The following is a 25,610-nucleotide window of genomic DNA, read 5'->3' as shown; positions in this document are numbered from 1 at the left end:
TTTTATTAAAAGATTTAACCCGATCTCTAATTTCAAACGTATAAATTCAATTAACAAATCACTATAGGGTACATCAATCGATAGAAAACTGGTATACCAACTCTTGCTTCGTGAGGAAGATAAATTAACAGATACACCATAATTGTGAAGAATGAAGGTGGAAATATCTTCTCCAAGTTACATAAAATCAAGGTGACTCGATCTTGTAGTTTATCAAGTTCTTCAACCATCAGAACTTTCCCACAGATGACTTTCATTATATTAGAAAGTTCAATGATACAAGACGTCACCTTACTCGACATGCAACCACGAACAACTACTGGCAGTAAATCTTGCATTAATATGTGATAATCATGTGACTTTAAACCATAAAGTCTTCGATCTTTAACACTGACACATCGAGAAATGTTTGATGCATACCCATCTGGGACCTTTATATCCTTCAACACAGTGCAAAACACTTTTTTTTCTTTCTTCGAAAGAGAAAAAGTAGAAGCGACAAGAAATATCTTCCATTCGAATGTAATTGAGAATGAAGATCATGTCGAATTCCCATGTCCACTAAGTCAGGTCGACTCTTAAGATTATCTTTAGATTTTCTGCCATTATTCAGAATGGTCCCGATAATATTCTCACAACCATTATTCTCAATATGCATTACATCAAGATTATGTCTCAAAATCTTCTTCTTCCAATAAGGCAACTCGAAGAATATACTCATTTTTTTCCACAAGTCTACCTTATTTGGATCATCCTCTTCATCAAACTCATCATCACTTTGTTGGTCAACTTCAACCTCTTCATTAACATGCTTTGCCTTTTTATTTGATCGTGTAATACTTTGTTGATTCATCTTTCCATAAGTAAAATTGACATTTTTTAACATTCTGAATATTTCAGAGCCGATTGTTTGGTTAGGAGCATTTTGAAACTCTTCATTACTATCAAATATATATTTTTAACACCTAAATCTATGATTATCAGGTAACCACTGATGATGTCCCATATAAGAGAACTTTTTTCCATTAACCAACCACTTCGAACATGTTTGTGCAGCATAACAAGGACAAGCATAACGACCTTTGGTACTCCAACAAGATAAATTTGCATAAGCAGGAAAATCATTAATTTTCCATAATAAAGTCGCGCGTAAATTAAAGTTCTCCTTCGTCAACACATCGTACGTTTCGACCCTTCCCATAATTGTTTCAACTCTGCAATTAGCGGCTGTATGTAAATATCAATATCATTTCTAGGGCCTTTCTCGCCAGGGATTATCATGGATAAGATGAAAGATTATTGTTTCATACAAATCCAGGGAGGCAAATTGTATGGAACAAGTACAACAGGCCAAGTACTATACGAAGTACTCATGAGTTTGAATGGATTAAACCCATCAGTTGCAAGACTGAGTCTGATATTTCGAGGATCTCTCGCAAAACTTGGATACTTTTTGTCAAATGACTTCCAAGCTAAAGAATCCGTAGGATGCCGTAATAATCCATCATCGGTTCTGCCATCATGATGCCACCTCATAGACTCAATAGTCTTGGAGGACATAAACAATCTTTGTAGCCTAGGTATGAGAGGAAAATATTACAGAATCTTGACCGGTTTCTTTCTTGATCGTGCTTGAGCTTCATCCTCAATAACATTTTCTACCTCCCTAGTCATCCATCGAGATTTTCCGCATACATGACAAGACTCGTGATTTTTTTGACCACCCCAATATAACATACAATCATTCGGACAACTATGAATTTTGTCATATCCAAGACCCAAATCTTTGATCATTTTCTTCATATCTTTGCATGATTGAGGGATTTTTGCAAAAGGAAACACTTCTGCTAGTAACTCCAATAATTGCATAAAGTGTTATCAGTCCACCCTCCCAGGCATTTTAAGTGGAAAAGACGAATGCAGAAAGAAAGCTTTGAAAACTTTGATCCCTCATAAAGTTGTTCATTCATTTCATTCATCAACTTGTAAAACTTTGCCGCATTTCCATTTGGCTCTTCATCACATACAATTCTTCTCATCTCAATGAAATCATTAACATCATTCTGACAATAATTTTCTGTAACATACGACTGATGATTGTGCATAGTAAATGCATCTCGTAACATCCCTTCCATGTCATCATCAGATCTAAAAGTTGGATGGTGAGAAGGAGTAGGATAAGTCGAATAACTCATGGAAGCATATCTATCTGATACAAACTCTTCATGAAAGATCCATTTTCTATAACCCCAAAAAAATCCAAAAATAACTAGATGCTCGAACACAACTTCACGAATGTGCCAATTAATGTTCACACAATTCTTACAAGGGAAAAGAATCATATTCTTTTGGCTTGCATTCACAAAAGCTAAATTTAGAAAGTTTTTGACTCCATTTCGATATTCGACGCTTACCCTTGAGAAATTCATCCAACTCTTATCCATTTCGTATTTATGGAGTTTCAATTTCAAATGTTAATTGCTAATATTATACATAACTTTAGAACCTAAACAGAAGCATTAAACTATCAGATATAGTCCATAATACTTAAACATAATATAGAACTAATCACTCCTAAATCATAGAGCTAATCTATTGCTTCACATGCCATTATTATACACTATATTCCAATTCCCCAGTAACTTTTATATATATTGAACTTATGCATAAAGGGTACACAAAATGGTTTTTTATAAGATTTAAAGTATGTGTTGGTGGTTAAGCTCTAATATTGTAAAATTCCCTTTAGAAAACTAAAAGTATACTAAAGGCATGGAAGTCATTCTATATTTGAGAAAAGAATTTACTCCTTTATAATTTGAAAAAGTAAAAGGAACATATGCGTAAATGTCTGTGATATATGTTCTCTGGTACATAAATAGCTCAATATGTGAACCCAATACTAAGATTATTACATTGGCTTAGGTTGAATTTACCATGCTACTTTTTGATTTCAACGAAAACTAACATTTATGGTTATGAGTACTCTGATGTTAGTATGTGCCATTAATAGGCTCGTTAATATTGGTGAGATTTTGTTAATTATCAAGATTTTGAACTTTCTTAGAGCGACATTCAAGGCTTAGGTTGTTACCCTCTCCCCTGTTTTTTTCTCTTTGTTTTAATATATTGAATCATAGGCTTAATTTAAAGTATGCTTCTAGATGCTGAACATATGTATATTTGTTTTTAGCACAAATGCAAGCTCAAGTTTTAAATTTATAGTTCTTTTCTACTCCTGTACAGACCGGGGAAAGGGAACAGCAGCATTAAAATAATTCTTGTATGCATTTGAGGTTTTTAATTCATGCACTAGATTAGAGTTTCATATCTTCTTTCAGTTGGCTCATTATAACAAAGTTTACATTATCCTTTAGTTTAGAATTGAAACTGACATGACATAATCTATTCAACTTTATTTAGTCTATGGCGTCAACACCAACTAGCATGAATGACACACACACTTGGATCAAAACTGGATTCCAATAAATCAATCAAACAACCAACAACCAAAATGAAACAAAATACCTATCAGACATGTTAATAATGACATTCGAATAAACAAAAAGTAGAGCTCATCACTAACCTTAATACACTTACGGTTTTAGGATTGGGGTGAAGGATCTTTTGTATCAATGATTTTGGCCCAGGAGAAAACCAAAATGGACGAGAAAACTGTGCAGCACTAATCTGTACATTGAGAAAAGGATAGTTAGAAGTTTCATAGTTATATCTGTACTCCTACCAAATTCTCAAGGGGTAACATTAAGTTGAATTAAGTTGAATAAACATTAAGTACGAAATGGGTACATATATAACAAGGCAATTACTCATAACAATTTACAACTCAAAAGAATGGAGGCAAGTACTCATTAGTAATATTTAGTCTAAATATTACTATTGGTTTGTTCAGTGTGAGAAGTGATTCGTTTCGGGAAGATGGCTCTGCTGCAGTTCTCCATTTTGGTGGTATTATTTTCCTTTTGTCCCCAACTTTTCATCTTTTTAATTGTTATTGTCAATCTGATCAATGAAGATACATTTCAAATGCATGGAATTTGTTACCATCACACTGAAGATTGAGAATGATATGTGAGGAATGACTTGTATTTTTTTGTCATCTTATTTGTTCTTCCAACAAAAAGAAAGAAGTAACAGATTTTCTAGTTTGTATCCATAATATTACATGAGATTTTCATCTGTTAAGATAAAATTAGGATCAAATTATTGGAATTTTGGCTATTTGATATCTTAACATCCTTGGTTTTGTTGGCTTATTCATTGTTGTTATTGAAAACTGACAGACAACATCGAAGCAATGATTGAAGAAATTTATTATGTGGATTCTCTAATTTTATTGAAGCAATGATGAAGTAATGATAGGTTCAAGAGATTGATAATTTTATTGATAATCCTAATATGCACAAAATAAGAAATGCTTCAATTGTACAATTCATGAATATGGATAATATACTTTCATAATATAAGATATCAGGTCTTGTAGTCATTATAAACTCAAGTCCTAACTACCCTTACCAACTATGAAGAAACAGAGCATGAATCAAAGTTGTAGAGGTGATGATTACGGCACTTACCTTCTCAAAATCATCCAAAGAGTGTAGCAGGTGCTCTAAGAAGAAGACAAGGAACTTGAGCTTGGGAAAAGGGGTGTCAGCTTTCTCCTTTAATGCAAACACGGTAACCTCACCCAAAATTCTGTTTTTCATATGTACAAGGTTCTAATTACAAATTTGTTCTTCATCTTTATATCCTAACTACAAATATTATCTTTTATGATTATTTGGGTCTAATCATTTACCATTTAAGCTCAAACTTGTCCAACAATTCAACTTTAGTTTTACAGTGCAGTAACCAACACGAAAATGGCAGTTATTTAAAAATCAGCATAATGAATGGACAAAACTTTCATAAAAAGTAAGGACAGGGAAGGGAAACAAGTATAACAGACCTGTTTGTCGTGCTCTCACCCGTAAAAGGCTTCGTTTTTAATGCTGACAGAATATTGTTAACCCTAAAATTGAATCAAAAATGGGAGTAGCAGAGATAATGTTGGAGAAAAGAAATAATGTGGCTGATGATTCGCGGTGAGATGGTGGTTTGTGGTGAACCCTAAACCCAAATACATAGACCTAAGTGGAGAAAGATTTGGGGGAAAACACATAAGGGTTCAGGATTTCGAATAGGGGATATCTGATAAAAGAAAGACAATAGCGGCGTTTATATTTAAAACGCCACAATGGGATAAACCACTACAGCGTTTATTATGAAAACGCCACTAACAGAGAAAACAAATGTGGTGTTTATTATGAAAACGCCACTAACGGAGAAAACAATTGTGGCGTTTATTACAAAAACACCAGTAAAGGAGTAAACAATTATGGCGTTTATTTCAAAAACGCCACTAAATTACAACTCTTTAGCAGTGTTTGGTAACAAACGCCACTAAATACAACTCTATTGCGACGTTTATGTCAAAAACGCCATTAAAGTACAACTTTTTAGTGGCGTTTAGGGTTTAGAAACACCACTAAATTAATAGTATTTTACGGCGATTGATTTAAAAGCACCGCTATAAATGAAAATATACAACCTTTTTACGGCATTTTTTTAAAAACGCCACTAAAGTATTATTCTTTCGCGGCGTTTTTGGATACAAACGTTGCAACAGGCAATCTATAGCAACGTTTTTGTATACAAACACCGCTAATAACCTTTTATTTACATAATATTAGTTTATTTTACATTTTTCATTTCTGCTCTAAATAAACTAAATTCACTGATATATGTAGCTTTATATAAGTAACAATAACCATACATTTGAATTAAGACATAAGGTATGCATAAAAATACTTAACAACATAATACATTACAATTTAGAAACATTAAAGTTATGCATAAACAGTCTTCACCATATTGTTCAGTAGAATTTAGTTGTGGTCATTCGTGGGGAAAGGATGTAGGAAAGTTGTTTTCCTTGTTTGATGATGCATCGTTATGTTTTTCCTCCTTGTAAACTCTATATGGATAAACTCTTCATCCATTTCACCAAATAAATCCCCTACCTCCGGTTCACCAAGAAGACTCCTTACGCGCTTCAGTGCTTCACTTGAAATATATAACGACCTTTCACCTACAGTATAAAACTTGATTGTAGGTGGCTTGGGAACTGAATAAAAATTAAAATAAATTTAAATAGATGATATAAATTTTTACTTGGAGTAACAGTAGAGGTAACATCATCTTCATTGAGGATAGATACTGCTTTTGCAATTTAAGATTCTTTCAACGCCACAGAGTTACCAAATTCGGTTCTAAACATCGATTATTTATCCACTCCTCTATCATCATTCTCAATAAGCTTCGAAGATCCTACATGCGTACGATCTATGAAATTTGACTGAGCGTAGAAAAATAAATTATAGCGGCTGAAAGATTCATAGATTATTGCCTTCAAGAAGGAGATCGGCCATGGAAGGGTATGTAGCAATAGGAGTTCCTTTCGGGTCATCATCGAGTTTCGACGGCGAGACCGGACCGATATCCTCCTAACGATAATTTGATCCATCGTCAGAGCAAATATGCCACGTAGACATTCTGACGATAATTTCCCTTAGTCAACGCAACACCTGCTCTTTTTTTCTTAAATATGTTAGCTTTCTAGGTTTTCCCCATTTTCAAAAGACCAAAAAAAATGAAAAAGATCATTACTGATAAGAGGGATCAAACCGTGCAATTGTGTTATAGTTCATCGGTGAGAGGGCCGATTTGGTCGTCGGGACATATAAAAGACGACATCGCTTGGAATCATTTGAGGGTTGTTATTGTACCAGAGAAGAAGCTTTGAGGGAAAAAGAGTTTAAATGATTTTAGGGTTTGGGTAGGAGAAAAGTGAGGACCATATATTTAACATTTTGCAGCGTTTTTAAATAAACGCCACTATATCACATGTTTTTACGACGTTTATACAAAAAAACGCCATTATTGATTAACACTATTATGGCGTTTGTCTAAAAATGCCACTATTGATTAACTCTATTGTGGCGTTTGTCTAAAAACGCCACTATTAATTAACACTATTGCGGCTTTTGTCTAAAAACACAACTATTGATTAAAACTATTGCGGCGTTTTAGGAATAAACGCCGCTATATGTACACTCTATTGCGGTGTTTGTGGTATAAACACCGCTAATTTACCACTCTATTGCGGTGTTTGGGCTAAAACGTCCCAAAATGTTTACTCTATTGTGGCGCCGCCATTACTTAACCCTTCTGTGGCGTTTGTCTATAAACGACGCTAAACTATTCTTCATTGCGGCGTTTGTTGGAAAAAACGCCATTATAAACCACCCTATTGCGGCGTTTTTGGTAAAAATGCCGCTATATGTCTACTCTATTGCAGCGTTTGTACAACAAACGCCGCTGAAGTATCAATTTGTGTCGTTTTGATTGTAAACGCTGCTATTATGTTTAACTTTTGTGGCGTTTTCTCTCCAAACGCCAATAAAAATGCCGCTATATAACAATTTTGCTGTAGTGTGTAATACATGAATCCCTCAAAGTTTTTCTTTAAAAAACCAGCTAATTTCAGCAGACTATCCTTATAGGCCATCTTGTCACCCCACTGCATTCCAATAAATAATACTTCAAACTTTGAGTAAAATAAAAGAGGCAAGTGAAGAACAATGGTGAAAAACCAATAAAAAAAAAGAGAAAGCCAACTAACAGTTTTCATAGGATCCAGGATTTCAGAAGGAACACTGAACACCCTTGATTTCATTCGAAATTTTAAGTCTAAATACTTCAGTTTTTGTAGTTTGCCTTTAAAAGACTTCCGGAACGAATGGCATCGATGATCTTTCTTGTATAAGTTAACTTAATACCACTGCCGGATCTACCATAGCTTCCATAAAAAAAGGAAAGAACATAACTATCCATTAAAATTGAAATGCATGCACAGAAACCATGTTCTATAGTTATGTTGTTCTTTTTCTCGATCTTCGTTTTTAAGAATTTGACATTCTTGTTCGACATATATATACGAAGATCGAATCGAGTAACATAGTCTTACAATATGTATGTATACCTCTCTTCAGACCAGTCGGTGTTAACAAGCTAGCCATTAGCCCCATGCTTTTGCATCTTTTCTGTTAACATTGCAGCATATTTGGTCGGGTGTAGCATTAAAAATGTCGCTCTGAAGCAAGTCGAAAATGTCGTTTGTGGCTCTTTCACACCATCTTTTATCCCAGCAACCTACTTTTTTATGATATTATATGTACGTATGTATGTATGTACATGAAGAAGGTTTGTTGAAGTACAGAGCAGTGTAGCCACTAATGAAATGATACGTGGTGTTAATGATGGTGGCTATTTAGTTCAGTTTGTTATGAGTTGGTTATTTAGTTAGGCTTTGATAGGGTGACGTATATATTTGTAGATACTCATTTACTGATGTACAGAAGCAATGAATAAAACTTCTTCATTCATAAATTCATTGTAATATGGTATCAGTTGAACTTTGTTTTCAAGCTTTCTCTACATCTCTTTTCTTTTTCTTCTTTACCCTCTTTTATTTAATGGGCGATATCTCTAGTCTCCTTGATCAGATCGATAATGGTGGTATTTCTTACTACTGCCATTAATAGAATAATCTAGGAATGATCTTGGTGACACAACCCCTCAATAATGATAGTTACGACAGTTGGAAATGTTCCATGTTGATGGCTCTCTCAGCCAAGAACAAGATTAGTTTCATCGATGGGTCCATCTCTGCGCTTAACTCTTCTTCAACAACTCTTTTCGATGTCTGGAAGAGAACTTTTTGATATTGCCGGTACACTCAATGGCGCAGCTAAAAAATCATCTGAATGTCTCATCAGTGATCCATGTACGAAAAATTAAAATCGGGAATAAGGTATGAGTGATTTACCCTGGTTCCTGGAAAAACAACAGTGTAGTCACAAACAGTTCAAATTCTAAGCCTCGATGAAAACGACTCGTATTATACTCAGTTCACCCAGTTGAGAGCAATTTCTTTTCTCAAAATTATTTTGAGAAATTTCGTTCAAGAAGACTAAGCAACTACTTGATCATCATATTCTATTTATAACGTGTTGCCCTAACCCTTAGGGTTTTATTTTAAATATAATAAAAATAATATAATTACCCTAATTATATTATTTTAATATAAATTTAACATTTTTCTATATAATTAAAATTACACGCATATAGATATATATATCAAGGAAATATATTAATATTAATTATAGATTTTATTCATGTACAATAAAATTGTACATGTGTATCTAATTTATAAATTGCTCTTTTCAACCCTGGGTGTGGCCTTATAGGTTCCTATAATATTAGTAGTAATTATTAGAACCAATGTAATATTACAGTCAATAAATAACATTTAACAATATATCATTGTCTCATAAGTTACAAGAAGTCATGATTCGACGTAACATCTTCGTGACTAACTCTTTTTATATATTATATCTTTTTGTCCTTTATATCTAGAATAGACACAAGTCTTGGAATAATCACGATTTTATAGCCCATCTATTATTTCTTGATATCTAGAGTAGACTATAACGAACGAATAATTTGTGATGTATCATACAAACTTATTGGAGCATGGCAATACGTTTCTAGTCTCACTCAATCAAGTTTCCTATTATGTAGGAATGACAAGTCATATATTGATTATTCACACCCAACTACATATATTGTGATATGTTCAATATCAGTCTTTATAGTGAAACCAGTTACAGAGAATGTTTAACTGTACCAAAACATACAACAATATATGTTGAGATAGTAATGATCTCATGTCTGAGGATCATACATATAGTCATCACCATGAGTAATTTTGTGAATATCACATAATAATCCAAGACATATGCTCATAGTGGGTCAATCCAATATGTCGTTCTCTAGAACATATTGATGCATCGATTCTAACATCTCTATGTCAATGACAACTCATTGTATCAATCAACAACATGTTAACCTTAAACGTACTATTATTATTATTATTATTATTATTATTATTATTATTATTATTATTATTATTATCTATGTCTATAATAATACTCGACTAAGGACCTTTTTAATAACAATCATATTATTATGTGAACATTATTATCTTTTAGTTTATTTAATATTCAGAAATATAATAAAAGAAATTAAGGTAATGTCTTTATTCAATAAATACACTAAATAAAAGTATAATTATATTCATCTCATGATTGATCTTTGGGCATAATCTAACATAGATAACAATCTTGTTAACCCTTTATCATTCAACGATTGCAGCTATTTGGAAGGACCTTGAAGATCGCTTTCATCAAACCAATAGCCCCTAGATCTTTCATTTCAAGAAGAAGTTGGGTAAGTTGTTTCAAGGTTCCATGAATGTTAATACCTGCTATACTCAGTTGAAGATTTTGTGGGATGAGTTGTTTTTTTCTCAATGTAACTGTGGTGGTGTTGATTAAATGTTGGATTAACATTAGACAGAATTGACCATACAATTCTTAACGGGTTTTCATGAATCATATGCCCCATTCATGCACAGATTTTGTTAATGGATCATTTTCCTTCCATCACTAAAGTTTTTTATTAGATTCATCAAGAAGAAAATCAGAGATTCCTTGTGTCCAATTTCCCTATTGCTTAAGCTACATTTTATATTAAAACTACCTCGGTTTCCAAGAAATCTCGACCACAATGTAGTTACTGTAGCATGTTGGGTCATACCAAGGACAAATGCTACAAGCTCCGCGGCTATCCACCTAGTTATCATCCTAGCTCCAAGAATTGACATGTGACTCATTCGAATGTTGTTGTTTCCTATGATAATTCTTCTCGGTTAATTTCTGGTGATTCTTTGAAAACAAAGCAGTGTCAGTAACTCATTGCTATGTGTCATAACCATTTTTTTATAAAACAATTAAATAGTATTTAAAAAACGATTATGACTTTTATTTTGAAAAATTGGTCGTTTTGAATTGATTTAAATAAAATGGAAAGGGAGTCGCCATCGACCTTTGGGTTAGGTAGGTCGAATACCTAAAAACGTCTTTTAAAAATAATTTTAAGAAAAATCATTTTTTAGACAAAAAACTAGTACGCGTTTACAAAGATTCTATTAAAACGGGTTCAGGAGTCGGTTACGTGTGGGGAATGGTAAGCACCCCCACAGCGCCTAAAATTGGTATTGTATCGCTTACACATTGTCGTAAATGGTGGAAATGATGAATCGAATATAAAGTTAACCTATGATCCTTTTATTGAGATTTAATTAATTTGCCTTGAATTATTTAATTAGGGAAATTCTTTAACTTGAAAAGAAACCTCGCGATTAGCAATCTTCCATCGGGAAAGCTATCTTTCTATTTCTTATCTGTAAAAATATTCCCTCATCGATAAATATGCGAATAGAATATATAAAAAAATCGACGTTTACATACAACAAAATAAATTGATTAACTAAAAAATGAATCGAATATAAAAGGTAGAATGAAGATCTACAATTTGCATGAAATGAAATAAAGTATTATTTAGAGACGTTCATTGCAATGTTCGACTTAAAATGAAATGAATTAATAATTAGTAAAATACAATTAATTTATTTCAAGTTCGTATTTGGTTTGAATATCATATTGGATTACATCACTTCGATCAAGTGGTGCTTTCCACGCCCATTCTACAAATATCGTTCTCGAAACTATTCAAATAATATTAACAAATATAAAAAACCATGGAAACAAACATGAATGAAAAAAAATGTGAAACAAATCATATACAATAAATAGAACCAATAATATATATGTTTATAAATAACTACATAATATGTAAAATATTCATTCATAAATGACTAAAATAAAAATAAGTAAACATTACAAACCAAAATACAAACAAAATAAGCACATAGGATGATTTCAGGGACAAAAATGACATTTTACCAAGCTTGAAGGGCTAAAATAGCTAAAACAGAAATTTAAAAGGCTAAACAGCAAAACTAGAAACTTAAAGGAATAAATAGTAAAAATAGAAAGTTAAAGAACTAAAATTGTAAAAATAAAAACTTAAGGGATTAAAATGGTATTAACAAAAACTAAAAAGGCTAAACATTAATTATAAAATAAAACAGAGCCCAAATCACAAATGTTAAATAATACAGGCACCATAAATGTAAATAACCCATAAATAATATAAATGACTAAAATAAATTACACCATAAACATGATGGACTAAATAATAATTAAACCAAATGTAAGACAGTGACTAAAAGAGAAGATTTGCAAATATTGTTGCCAAATTTGAATATTAATAAACCAAATAAGGACTAAAATGAAATAACCAAGAAAATAGACTGCTAAAGTATAAATAGACTAAAACATAATGACCTAGGCTTTAAATAAAACATAAAAGAATTGAAATATGAACAATGACTAAATTACAACTTATACGAAACAAGAGATCGAAATAAAAAGAAAATAAAGTTGCATTAATGGTTAAATAGAAGGGCACAAAGTACAAAGGACCTCTCAGGTAATAAACCCACGCGCGAAAATGCCTCCAAGGTCCCCTTAAAACGACGTCGTTTTGCAAGATATATATAAGCCCCAAACAAGCCTATTTCTCACCCATTTCCTCATTTTTCATTTTTTCCCCGAGAGAGATAGAGAGAGAGAACTCTCTCAAGGCTTCAACCGAAGCCCAGATTTTGGTGGAGCCCCACCGTGTCGGCTGCCACTGACCAACGGTCGTCGCCGTACGTCGGCATTGGAAGGGAGAGAAAAAGACGTCATACAGAGCGTCTCTTGGTTGTGAGCAAAGATCGGGGGCTCGTTTGGCCTAAAAAAGGCCTAAACATCGTAGATCTAATAAGAAACCCTTCGATTTCTTCTTCTCCGATGACCTCAGCTCATCGACGTTCGACCGAGGTAAACCCCTTCTCTTTCTTCTTTCTTTCATTTTCTTTTTCAGGTATTTCTCTATATTTTTCCTTTTTCTTTCAATGTTTTTTTTTCGCTCTCTCCCCTCCGAATGGTCCTTGATATTTTCTCTCTGCTCCTTTTTATGTTTTTCCCTGTGATTGGTGGTTATAACTTTGATGGATATGATGCCTCTGTTCTAGCCTGATTCCTCGGGATTTCTTGGGATATCATTTAGATTTGTTTTGATTTTTTTTATGTGGTTTCTTTGATTGATGTCTGCTTCTTTGATTGACTTGGTGATCGATATGGTCACTATAGGTACGACTCAAGGACGGTAGTGACTCAGGAAGTAATCGGTGGCAGTTCACGTTGACCAAGTGATGGACGGTAAAGTTCATGCGTAGGCTGGGAAGCTAGGAGGCCAAACGGCGGTAGCTACTGATATTTTAGGGTTTAAAACCCTAATTTGAATAGATCGAGTCTTGGGTCGGTTTAGCTCTCCTGCGGGTCGGGTTCCAAATGTTTAGGTCAGCAGCTTGGGTTGGGCTTAGGTCTGCTGAGTGGTTGTTGTAGTTGGGACTTGTAATTGGTCTCAGGTTGAGCCTGAAATTGAGCCTGTAAAACAAAAGGTAATAATAATAATAATAATAATAATAATAATAATAATATTTTTGGTTAATAATAATAGTAATAATAGTAATAATAATAATATTTTTTGTAGACCCGGACAAAAATGGGTGTCTACACTATGCTCACCAATCAACTTCAGTCTACTTCATATCTGGTTCTCCTTTCTATATCTGTTAATTTTTTGATGTAGGGCAAGATCGTTTTTTATATCAATAGTTTGATTACACTTGATAATAACAACTATCGGGTCATAGATCAGGAGCATCAAGACATGTGTGTTTTATTAAATATCTTTTTTATTCTTTGATTACTATTCAAGGTGCCACAATCCTTTTTCCTAATAACTCAATAGTTTATGTTGCTTATTATGAGAATATTCACCTTTCCCCTTCTTTGGTGCTTAAGAACATTTTATATGTTCCTCAATTTCAGTTTTACCTATTGGCAGTTAGTGAATTGATTAAGGATTCTGATCATTTTGTTTTGTTTTGCAACACTCAATGTTTGATTTAGGACCTATGCCATGTGACTGAGAGGGGTGAGCTCTATCAAGGTCTCTACTTACTACGTATTCCTATTATGCTTGAGCAGAAAATGTTATTAATGACAAGATTCTTAATATTCCATATGTTATATTGGCTTATGGGCATGCTAGGCTTGGCCATCATAATTTTCGAGTTTTACATGTTTTAAAAGATGTATTACCTTTTCATGATTCTAATAAAATTGAGCCTTGTGAGATTTGTCCTCTTACAAAACATCATCGATTACCTATTTTTCCTTCATCTTCTCGGGTTGTTCATCCATTTTATTTGGTGCACTGTGATATTTGGGTGCGTACAAGACTGTCACGTATCATAATCAAAGTTTTTTCTAACCTTAGTTAATGATTATATAAGGTGTACTTGGACTTATTTGTTGCAGCATAAGTCAGAAGTTAGCTCTATTATTCCTAACTTTATAAAGATGATTAAAAGACAATTTGGTTATGATTTGAAGGTATTTCAGTCTTGTAATGCCCCTAATACCGATTTAGGGACTATATTGAAATGATTCAAAAATAGGAGGATTTATTTGATTAAATGATATAAGATGAGAATGATTAATATTATTAGTTTAGACTAAATTGTGACAATGGTTTATTAAGAGGGCATTTTAGTCTTTGAAATGAAAGAGAAATTAAAGTGTATTTTAAATTGGTATTAAAGATAAGGGGAAAGGGGAATTATGTTGCAAAAAGTTCTCTTTCTTATTCTTCCTCTTTCCCTGTAGAAGAGTTCTCCCATAGCTCAAAGGTAAGTTTTCAATTTAATGGTTTATTCCTTCAATTTTTGATGGTTATTGAATCCTTGTATATAATGGAAGCTTAAGGAAGGTTTAGATGGGATTAAAATAATGAAATAAGGGAAATAAAGGAGATTTTAGAAAATGGGTTTTATAATGAAATGTTAATATATGAGGGTTTATTAATGTTTATTGTTAGAATTGACTTGTCAATAAGGTAAATGAAAGATTATAAGCATTTGATGAGTGTGAAAACAAGTTAGAAATTTTGGTGTGATTCTTAGAATCAAATGTTATTGAGGGATACTAGATGTTTTAAGTATCTAAATGAAGGAAAGTTAGTATGGTTAAGTAGAGAAGAGTTGCATAGTATTATTAGGGGTAAATGAGAGGAAAATTGGCCAAAGTTGGGTGTGTTTCGGGTTAAAACTGGAAAATCTGGGCATGGGTATCAGTACTAATAGAATAGTACTGATAATATAGGCTAAAATTAGCCTGATTTAGATGAGAAGCATCGATACTGATTCAATCAGTATCAGTACCGATGAGGTAGTATCGATATCATGGTAAGGGTATCGATACTAGGTAACATCGAACCTAATTTTGGTATCAATGCCATAAAGGGGTATCGATACCATAGTATAGTAGTATCGATACCATGGTAAGGGTATCGATAGTGGGACATATCGAATCTAATTTGGTATCGATATTGGAAGGGGGTATCGATACTATTGTGGGAGTATCGATATTGAGGAACCAGAAATGTTAAGTTATGCTTATATTGTTGTAGAAATATTAATAATAAGTACTTTTGATTAATGATTAAGTTATAATTCTTAGGAAATACACTAACAATTGATATTATACATGTATTTAGTGAATCTGAGATAGATCGAAATCAAGTTCCCGAGTCGAGTAAGGAAAAAGGCAAATTTTCTGGAGTAATTATCTTCTCATATTTTGGATATCTAAGCAAGGCGAGCCATGTGAGTGCATTTAATTATGTACATATATGATATAATAATCATAGTAGTTTGAATTATTGATTTATGTATGGTGATTACCAAATGGCATTAAGTGTGATAAATGCCAAGGAATTCATACTAAGTGTATGAATTTCCATATAGGGCACTTCGTGTGCTAACATGAGAAGGAATTCATACTAAGTGTATGAATTTCCATATAGGGCACTTCGTCTGCTAACATGAGAAGGAATTCATACTAAGTGTATGAATTTCCATATAGGGCACTTTGTGTGCTAACATTAGAAAGAAATTCATACTAAGTGTATGAATTTCTATGTTGGGCACCTTGTGTACTAAAATGATAATAAATTCATACTAAGTGTATGAATTTCTGTATGGTAATAAATTGTGTTTAGAACTTTACTTGTGATTAATTATTCCTCACTAAGCAATATTTAACGTATGTTTATTTCACGCGTAGGTGGAATACTAGCCGAGTAAGAAGATCATCAGACATCAAGTCAGAATCGCCACATCAGTAACAGTATGACATACTTGTCTGTTTTTGATATATTTTGGTTGGTATGTAATAGGTTTAGTAAAAACGTTTTGAAAAACTTTTGAATTAAACTAATGTATAACGGTGAAATGCAAAACATATGTTTTTATTGTATATGTAAGCTTAATGCATGTTTTCATTATAAGTTATAATGGTTTATAAAATGAAACAAAATTGTATGGATTTTCAAATGGGAAACTGTTTTAAAAGTGATGTGACATTTGTATCTCGTATACATAATGGTATACAGGAGATGAGTGTTACATTTATTGGTATCAGAGCTACACATTTAGCCAATTCTCGATAGAAAATGAGTGTGGTTTGATATAAAACTAGTTTACATACCACTAAGATGTGAAGGTTACTGATAGGGTATAGAATGAATATGAAAGATGTATCTCCTTAATAACTTAAGTATGATTCTTATGAATATTGTGATAGATGTCGGATTCTACTAATTCAAGAAGAGTGGCTGGTCAAGAGAGTAGAGACGAATCGGGTAGTGAGAGCTATGAAGAGAATAACAAACATCCGATTCCGTCTGACAATGCTAGTGCAACGGTACCTCAGGGCATGCCTGTCCCGGAGTTCATAACTTTTATGCAAGCTCTAGACGCTATCCTGACGTAATTTCAACCTCCTCCGCCTCCCCATGCTCCTCCAGTATCGGGAATACTAATCCCAAAGGAGTTAAGAAGTTTGTGAGCTCCTGAGTTTAGGGGAGAGGAAAGAGAAGGCCCGATGGATACGGACTTATGGTTAAACGATGTAAAGACAATGTTGGAAAGTTTGTTGTGCTTTGATCATGAGAAACTACGTGCAGCTGTATCATTACTCAGAGGATCTGTTCGGGTATGGTGGACAAACACGACAATATATGCGTCGCCCGAGCAAGTGAACTGACAGTTCTTCCAAGAAGAGTTCAAGAACAGGTATATCGGGGAGTAGTTCATGAGATCGATGTTGTTGAAGTTTCTGAACTTGAAATAAGGTGATCGAGCAGTGCACGAGAATGAGGCTGAATACAACAAACTTAGCCTATATGCTACCAAGGTAGTCCCTAATGAAAAAGCTCGTCGGGATTAGTTTATTGAAGGGTTGAGGCCTAAGCTGAAAGAAATTATGCTGGCCTTAAATTTGTCCAGTTTACAAGAGGTTATAAATAGAGCGAAGACTATTGAAATAGCTCAAGAGGAGACTTTAGCAGCAGAACAAATTTTTCAGACGGGAAAAAGAATTGGAACGTCTTCATCTGCACATCATGCAAAGAGGGGCAAGGGCTCAGGTTCTCGATTCACAGATAGAACTGATCATTATGCAGCTTCGTGGAAAACTAAGCAATCCCATTCCTATGCCGCTAGCTCGGGTAGAGCTTATGGAGAGAAACCTCTATGTCAGACGTGTGGCAAGTTACACGAGGGAGTATGTAGGTTGCTTTCTGGTGTTTGTTTCAATTGTAGTAAAGCTGGTCACTTTGCTCGGAATTGCCCCAAGAAATATGGGGATAGATCAGTACAATCTGTGAGATCAGTAGTAGCACCTAATAGAAGCAGAGGGAGAGGAAGATATGGCAGTCAATCTGAGGCTGGTAAAAGACTAGAGACTCGGGGAGTGGTTCGAGTATATAATATAAAGACTAATGATGATCAAGATGATCCGGAGATCATAACAGGTACATTTCACCTTTTTGATGAGCCTATTTTTTTCTAGTCGACCCAGGGTTTTCATATTCATATATTAGTACCAAATTGATTAAAACTAGAAAAATTCCTTTAGAACCAATTACTAGTGAAATGATAGCGATAAATCCTATGGGTCAAAGTGCAAGGGTGACTAGGGTGTGTAGGAAATGTCCAATAAAGATCCAAGGGGTAGTATTTTTGGCAAACTTGATGGAGTTTCCCTTTGATGAGTTTGAAATCATTTTGGGCATGGATCGGTTGTCTCCACACCATGGATGGGTAGATTGTCGTCAGAAATGATTATTTTTAAAGGATGCAGAAGGCTCCAAAATTGTGGTGATAGGGGAGAAGACGAAATCCATGTCAAATGTGATATCAACTATGACCGCAAAGAAAATGATGTCAAAAGGATGCATTGCTTTTCTTGCTAACGTGTTAGACACTAGATTGTTGGGAGTACGATTGCATGAAATTCCCATAGTTAGGGAATTTCCAGAAGTTTTTTCTTGAAGAGTTATCGAGTTTACCTCCGGATCGCGAAGTTGAATTTAGAGCACCTGTGTTATTTGTGAAAAAGAAGGACGGGTCTATGCAGTTATGTATTGACTATCGTCAACTGAATAAGGTAACAATAAAGAAAAAATATCCTCTTCTAAGGATTGATGATTTGTTTGATCAATTGAAAGGCACAACAGTGTTCTCTAAGATAGATATGAGGTCGGGGTAAAATCAGTTAAAGATCAAAAGAGATGATATCTCCAAGATAACTTTTCAGACTCGGTACGGACATTATGAATTTGTGGTAATGCCGTTTGGATTGACGAATACTCCTGTAGCGTTTATGGATTTAATGAATAGATTATTTCAACCATTTTTGGATCAATTTATGGTAGTGTTTATAGATGATATCCTGGTTTATTCCAAGTTAAAGGAGAATCACGATGCTCATCTTCGAGTGGTACTTCAGATACTTTGTGTTAAGAAGTTATACGCTAAATTGTCCAAATATGAATTTTGGTTATCTGAGATTTCTTTTCTTGGTCATATAGTGTCGGCAGAAGGCATTAGAGTGGATCGCAAGAAGATTCAAGCCATAGTAGATTGGTAATCCCTAAAGAATATCAAAGAAGTTCGGAGTTTCTTGGGACTTGCTAGTTATTATAGTCGATTTGTGAAGAACTTTTCAATGCTAGCTCTGCCGCTAACTAAATTATTGCAAAAGGATGTGCCTTTTATTTGGACAGAAAAGTGCCAAGAAAGTTTTGAGAAGCTAAAGAGAAGATGTATTGAGCTCTTGAAAGATTACAATTTGATTATCGACTACCATCCAGGAAAAGCTAATGTGGTAGCGGATGCACTCAGTCGAAAGACTTTTGCAACTTTAAGGGCGTTAGATGCACGTATGTCTGTGAATGAAGATGGTTCTTTGATTGTCGAATTAAAGTTAAAATCGATGTTTTTGGATTGAGTAAAAGAGCTGCAAGGGTGAGATAAGAAATAACTGATGAAATTGGTGCAGGTTGAAAAAAAATAAAGAAAAATTTTGAAATAAGAGATGATGAATGCTTATATAACCGGTGAAGGCTTTACATTCCCGATGATGATGATTTGAGGAGAGATATTCTTTGCAAAACCCATTATAACCCTTTGACCATGCACCCAGGCGGGAATAAGATGTATCAAAACTTGACAAGTCGTTATTGGTGGCATGGCATGAAAAGAGCAGTAACAAAATTTGTTCCTAAATGTTTAACATGTCAAAAAGTGAAAGCTGAACATCAAGTGTCAGCCGGGTTACTGCAACCTATATCTATTTCTGAGTGGAATTGGGAACGAGTAACGATGGATTTTGTTTCGGGGCTACCGTTGTCACCATGTAAAAAAGGACTCGATATGGGTGATAGTGGACATGTTGACCAAGATAGCTCATTTTATTCCGGTCCGAGTAGACTACTCAATGAATAAGTTTGCGGAGTTATATATAAAAGAAATAGTTAGGTACTCGATTGAACTTCAGTACAGCTTTTCATCCGCAAACAGATGGGCAATTAGAATGAACTATTCAAATATTAGAAGATATGTTGAGGGCATGTGTGATGGAATTTAAGGGATCATGGAATAAGTACTTGCCGTTAGCGGAATTCACGTATAATAATAGTTATCAATTGAGTATTAAGATGGTCCCATATGAAGCTCTATATGGGAGAAAATGTCGGACACCATTAAATTGGTTTGAACTGAAATATGAGATCTGGTCGGGCCGAATTTGATGAAATATATGGAGGATAAAGTGAAAATTATCCAAAGTAATTTAAAGATAGCCTCAGATTGCCAGAAGTCATATGCAGATTTGAAATGGAAAGAAATAAAATATCAGGTGGGAGACAAAGTCTTTTTTAAAATATCACCTTGGAAGAAGGTATTATGTTTTGGGTGTAAAGGAAAACTGAGTTCGAGATTTATTGGACTGTATGAGATATTGAAAAGGGTTGGACTCGTGGCTTATCAATTAGCTTTACCTTCGGATATGGACAAGATCTATAATGTTTTCCATGTATTGATGCTTAGGAGGTACAGATCAGATCCCTCGCATGTTATCACTCTTGAAGAGATAGAAATCTGACAAGATTTGACTTATGAGGAAGAACCGGTACGGATCTTGGCTAAGGAAACCAAGGAATTGCGTAGCAAAATGATTCCGTTTCTCAAAGTGTTTTGGCTGAATCATAAGGTGGAAGAGGCTACTTGGGAGAGAGATGAGGATATGAAAAAGCAGTTCCCACATCTCTTTGTTTAAGGTACTTCTATAACACCCATAACACGTACAATTATACCTATACAGATTATATATGTCACCTGAAATTTCATAACATATTTTCCCATTCAAAGTGATTTAAAATTTCTTTTCTTAAAATGGTAAATGATATTATAATAATATCATATCAAATCAAATTATCACATACTATTAAAACGTATATTAATATAGATTTATGCTATCCATATTGAAACAGAGTAAAATAGTTTAGTTTAGTTTAGTTATTACAAACCATTTCCAAAATAGTTCAACAAAACAACTAGGACATTGATAAGTACATGCCACTAACAAAGTCAAAATTTCATAATAGGATGTCTTACTGATATTGTAGTATATTCCTTCATGCTTGGAGTGCTCTGTACTCTTTACTCTACTCTTGGCTTTTTTCCTACGCGTGAAAATCATCACACGCTAAGTATATACTTAGTGAGGCAATTAAAAATAATAAACAATGCAATACAACTTATGCATGAAATTTAATGTCATAAACAAATGCCATAAGATCATGTTACATGCATATCCTATATTTCACCATGATCAAAATAATATAACTGAATATAAAATTTCTTACCAATATACTTGTCATTTATCCCATAAACTCGTAGGCTTATTTTTATGTTATACTTCATTAACCAATAAACCATAATCAAAAGTATAAATGTATGAGAACCCCGGCATATGAGTCAAATATTGCATCGCAGTGCTGAGGTCGAGCTTTGCTCACCTAATAATGCACTGTAGTGCTGAGGTCGGGCTTTACCCACCTTGTACACCGTAGTGTTTTGCACCGTGTCTTCCCTAGACACTTTGAGGCCTGCACTATGTGCCTTCTCTGACACTCTAGTGCTACCTAATATGAGCTGCTAGACTCTATGGCATGCCATTAATACCACTGATCCTCAATAACATACTTAGGCATATAGTCTACTTTATTTTATTCATCCATGGAAAAGTATATTATCGTAATTTAACAATGGGACAGTTCATACCCAAAATAACATTCATGGTAAAATATCACATTATCCATGATCAATGCACTATAATTTCACACTGTGACATATCAATGTCATATCGAAGTTATATAAGTGACATAATATCATGATGATATAAACAATGTTGACTTATCTCAAGTCTTCCTGATGATGTATAAAACATATATGTACATGATGTATAAAACATCCATGTACCATGTCATGCATGTATTGCACTCACCTTGACACTTTATATATTCCAAAATTTGTGCCTCACTATGATCCACAATAAACCCTTTTATACTTGACTTGCTTCATTCACAAATCAATCACGATCTGTACAAATTACAATTTCATAACAATACATATGTTAGTATTGTACTAACATAAACATATCCCCAAAACAAAATCCAGAATATACTTGAAACTTATCTTCTACCAAAATACTTAACACTTAATAATTACTTTTAACATTGGCACCAACTTTTCCAATTTACACAAAATGGCCCTTCACCATTTTATCACTTAGATTCTTAATACCAAAAATTCCAGCATTGAAATTATTACCATTCAAATTCTTTTACAAAGGCATAACTACATTTAAGTACCCCAACTATGCGAATGTTGTACTTAAATCACCAATCTTTTCAAACTTCTAAAATAATCATATTTCACATCTAAACACTCATTTCAATTCCAAAATAGTAATTTCCATTATAGTGCATCAATTATTAAACAATTATACTATCATTCATAACTTTTCTAAAATTGCCAAATTGGTCCCCTAACTTTTAAAAAAATTAAAAAATAGTCCCCAAATTTTTATAAGGCTTTTAGAATATTTCTTACATCATTTACAGACCTTATATAATTTTTCCATAATTTTCTCACTCAAATACATCATGGTCGAATTCTTTATCCTTTAAAACTATGTTTTCATGATTTTGCTTGATTTTAATTCGATTCAAGCATGAAATCAACTTTCAATCAACCTTATAACATCTCTACAATAAAATCCCTAATCAACTCTCATCAGAACACAAAGTTTCTCCAACATATAATTTGTCCAAATTTTAATGAATAATTTCTAGGAAGATTGAACATGTTTTAACCATAAATCAAGCTTGAAAATGAATCTACAACCTCAAAAACATCAAGATTCATCATCAATTTCATGAACCCTATCATGAACATAAACCGTTAGATTTGGGATCTTTGAATTCCAACAAGATTAACAAGCAATATTGGTACCAAATGATAGCATTTTTCACGTAGAACAATTTTCTATTTCAAGGCATAACCCGAAATCCAAAGAAAATTGCTCAAAAATGGAAAAAAAAATCCCTTACCTTGGTATAGCTCACGACAATGAAGAGACGATGAAGACTTTTGGCATGAAGCTTTAGATATTTTTCATGCTTATCTACCTTTAATTTAACTTTAATAATTTTAAATTCCTTAAATTGGGAAAATATCAATTTCCCCTTAATGAAACTTAGTAATCACCATTAAACTAAGACACCTAACCTTATCATCTTCCAAAGTCAAAGATTAACAAAATATTTTTCCACTTTACCATTTTGCCCTTGAAATTTCCAAAAATCACAATCCTGCCACTTTAATCCAACAGTCCAAATTAAACCTGAAATTAAATCCTAAAATCCAAAGATTTATATTATTTTCCAACATTTAAAAATGTGAAAATAATATATATTATCTTTTATTTTTGAGGCCAAAATGTAACTTTTTAAAATTACCATTTTAGTCCTTAAACTTTTCAAAATTTATACTTTGGTCACCAAACTTTAAAATTTATAATTTGGTCACTCACTAAATCCATTAATGGAATAACATTCTTTTTGGGAAAATTACCACTTAGCTCCTTAAACTTTTTCCCAATTTTCTACGTTAACCATCAAACTTTCAAAATTTGAATTTTGGTCATTATCTAAATTTGTCACGATATATTTATTCCGACCAATTTTATTTGTTACCATGTTTGTTAGAACAACCTTGTCATGTAAAGTATATTGTGACAAAATTATGTTTGTTACCCTTGTATAATATTTATTATAACAATGAAATTTCATTACTATAATTAACTTATCACAATAAAATATTTGTCACAATCAATTAACTATTTCATCACGAGAAGTACATTTTGTCATAACTAACTTATATTTAAACATCAAATATAAAGAGTTTTTGTGACGAAAATAAATAAGGCGACAAAAATTATTTTGTCACATTTATTATTTCGTCCCTAAATATAAGTTACATAAACAAAATATTTGTTAAAATAAAATAATTATTTTATCACAAAAAGTAAATTTCGTCACAATTAACTTAAATTATAACATCAAACAAAAAAGGTTTTCGTGACAAAAAATATATTACAACAAAATTTATTTTCTCGCTACTTTTATTTCGTCACTGAATATTTTTATAACTTTTTATTGTGACTAAATAATTTGTTACAATTTGTTATAGTGAGAATATTATTTGCCACAAATTTTTATAATGAGTAATTAATATTTGTTATAAATTGTTATTTTGATTAAATAAATTTGACATAACTTTTTACTTTGATTAAGTTTGATGTGTTATTGTGACTAAATCATTTTGTTACAATTTTTTTGATGTTACAAAATAGCATTTTATTTAAATTTGTTATTATAACTAAAATAATTTGTTATGATAACTAAAAATATATTTTAAAATCTTATAACAATAAAACTAATATTAAATATCAATAAAATAAACATAAAATGTGTATAATAAATTTGCTAAAAAAATAAAGTCCTCCCTATAAATAAAAGTAAATTAAAATCCACCATGAAGATCCATAAATTATTCCACACCTACATGTAAATAAAAAAAGTTAAAATTATATTAAATTTTTAATAAATATTTTTTTTTAAAAATAACATATGAAATTTATTTTATTATTAAAAATTAAATTATAATATTACATTGAATATTCAATCAAATGTGTTTCCTCCAAATCTTTGAATCAGTTGTTTCAAGTTTGCACTTTGCAGAGTGAGGATATGGTCATAAATAGGGAATAATGTCTAGAAACAGACTCGATTTGTTGTATTCTCTTTTCCGTTACTGATTTCGACCTAGTTTTGGATTCGTTGTCTTAAGAATATTTAGTTTTTTAATAGGAACTATTAAACTTAAATAAGCATGGATAAAATAGCCTTGAAGAGCATTTCCGCTCAGTAATATATGGTCCTACTTAATGTATTACAGCCCTAACCTTGTATAGTAAACAAAGTTCTAAACCAAGTAAACAAGCATGCAGCCAATTCAAGTAATTCTTTAGCTCATTCAAGTAATTTATCTAGTAAAGTCAAAAACGTACTTACACAATACAATACTAAAAACCACTGGTAACCAAATCATTCTAGTTCACTATAAATTGACAGAGGGAGAATCAGTTTGGGGTTGAATCAAACATATAAGTGAAATAATGCACACAACAACACAAGAAGAATCAAGCAAATAAAAATTGCTCTGAGAAACAATTTAGAATTTGTTTCCTTAGCCATGTACTACCACCAGCTAGATGGTAATTCACCCTATGGATGGAATAATTGTACAGGAAAATGATCAAATATTCATCCTATTTTAGCATGCATATTTTCACCATCCCTCTCGATATTGATACTTATCATAATTGATCTCACTCATTCAGGATAGCTTGATTCCTTGGGGGTCCACTCATAGG

At 32.8% G+C, this 25,610-nt stretch overlaps 1 long non-coding RNA gene and 1 pseudogene across 1 annotated transcript; one reads left to right on the top strand and one right to left on the bottom strand.

Annotated features, from left to right (window-relative positions):
- Positions 1-3,232: 3,232 nt before the first annotated feature.
- Positions 3,233-25,610, bottom strand: part of LOC120145940 — a 43,585-nt pseudogene continuing 21,207 nt past the window's right edge.
- On the top strand, positions 16,830-25,474 carry LOC120145824. Its single transcript, XR_005518157.1, has 3 exons — positions 16,830-16,840; positions 20,259-20,268; positions 25,346-25,474. It is a non-coding gene; the product is annotated as an uncharacterized LOC120145824 (long non-coding RNA).

This window comes from Hibiscus syriacus, unplaced genomic scaffold (genome assembly GCF_006381635.1).
Source record: "Hibiscus syriacus cultivar Baekdansim isolate YM2019G1 unplaced genomic scaffold, ASM638163v2 tig00110895_pilon, whole genome shotgun sequence".
NCBI classification, from domain to species: domain Eukaryota; kingdom Viridiplantae; phylum Streptophyta; class Magnoliopsida; order Malvales; family Malvaceae; genus Hibiscus; species Hibiscus syriacus.
Note: the sequence above shows the minus strand (reverse complement) of the source record. Positions and strands in the feature narration are given on the sequence as shown.